We start from the raw sequence: 1,859 nt of genomic DNA on the forward strand, positions 1-1,859 counted from the left end.
GTTTCCAGTGAAGATAAGGGGGAATGGGGGGGGGTGCTGGTTTCTGGTGAAGATAGGGGGAATGGAGAGTTTCTGATGAAGTTAAGGGGGAATGGAGAGTTTCTGATGAAGTTAAGGGGGAATGGGAGTTTCTGGTGAAGATACAGAGGGAATGGGGGGTATCTGGTGAAAATAAGGGAGAATGCAGGTTTCTGGTGAAAATAAGAGGGAATTGAGGATTTCTGGTGAAGATAAGAGGGGAATGGGGGAGTTTCAGGTTAGGATTGGGGGGTTCTGGTGAAGATGAGGGTAAGGGGGAATGGGGTTTATGATGGAGATAAAAAGGGAATGGGGGTTTCTGATGAAGACAAGGGGAAAGGGGGTTTCTGGTGAAGATAAGGGGGAATGGGAGGTTTCTGGTGAAGATGGGGAATGGGGGGGTTTCAGGTGAAGATCGGGGTTTCTGGTGATAAGGGGGAATGGTGGTTTATGATGATGATAAGGTGTGAATGGGGAGGTTTCTGATGAAGATAAGGGGAATGGGGAGTTTCAGATGAAGATTGAGGAGAATGGAGGGTTCTGGTGATAAGGAGGGAATAGGGGGGTTTCTGGTGAAAATAAGGGGGAAATGGGGGGTTTCTGAAGATAAGGGGGAATGGGGGTTTTTGATGAAGATAAGGAGGGAATGGGGGTTTTCGGTGAAGATTGAGGAGAATTGGGGGGTTTCTGGTGATAAGGGGGGAACAGGGAGTTTCTGGTGAAAATAAGTGGGAAATGGGGGGGTTTCTGGTGAAAATAAGGGGGAATTGGGGGTTTCTGGTGAAGATAATGGGAGCTTTCTGGTGATAAGTGGGGAATAGAAGGTTTCTGATGAAGATAAGGGGGAATTGGTGCGGTTTCAGGTTAAGATTGTGGGGAAGAGGGGGGTTTCTGGTAAAAATAAGGGGGAAATGGGGGGTTTCTGGTGAAGATAAGGGGGGAATGGGGCTTTCTGGTGAAGGGGAATGGGAGGGGTTTCAGGTGAATATTGAGGAGAATGGGGGGTTTCTGGTGATAAGGGGGTAATAGGGGGTTTCTGGTGAAGATAAGGGGGAATGGGGGTTTTTGATGAAGATAAGGAGGGAATGGGGGTTTTCGGTAAGATTGAGGAGAATTGGGGGGTTTCTGGTGATAAGGGGGGAACAGGGAGTTTCTGGTGAAAATAAGTGGGAAATGGGGGGGTTTCTGGTGAAAATAAGGGGGAATTGGGGGTTTCTGGTGAAGATAATGGGAGCTTTCTGGTGATAAGTGGGGAATAGAAGGTTTCTGATGAAGATAGGGGGAATTGGGGGGGTTTCAGGTTAAGATCGGGAGGAAGAGGGGGGTTTCTGGTGAAAATAAGGGGAAATAGGGGGTTTCTGGTGAAGAAGGGGGGTTTCTGGTGAAGATAAGGGGGGAATGGGGCTTTCTGGTGAAGGGGAATGGGAGGGGTTTCAGGTGAATATTGAGGAGAATGGGGGGTTTCTGGTGATAAGGGGGTAATAGGGGGTTTCTGGTGAAGATAAGGGGGAAGGGGCGGTTTCTGGTGAAGATAAGGGGGGAATGGGGTGTTTCCAGTGAAGATAAGTGGGAATGGGGGTGTGGGGGGGGTGGGGTGGGTGCTAGTTTCTGGTGAAGATAGGGGGAATGGAGAGTTTCTGATGAAGTTAAGGGGGAATGGAGAGTTTCTAATGAAGTTAAGGGGGAATGGGAGTTTCTGGTGAAGATACAGAGGGAATGGGGGGTATCTGGTGAAAATAAGGGAGAATGCAGGTTTCTGGTGAAAATAAGAGGGAATTGAGGATTTCTGGTGAAGATAAGAGGGGAATGGGGGAGTTTCAGGTTAGGATTGGGGGGTTCTG

This window comes from Carcharodon carcharias (assembly GCF_017639515.1).
Source record: "Carcharodon carcharias isolate sCarCar2 chromosome 36 unlocalized genomic scaffold, sCarCar2.pri SUPER_36_unloc_1, whole genome shotgun sequence".
NCBI classification, from domain to species: domain Eukaryota; kingdom Metazoa; phylum Chordata; class Chondrichthyes; order Lamniformes; family Lamnidae; genus Carcharodon; species Carcharodon carcharias.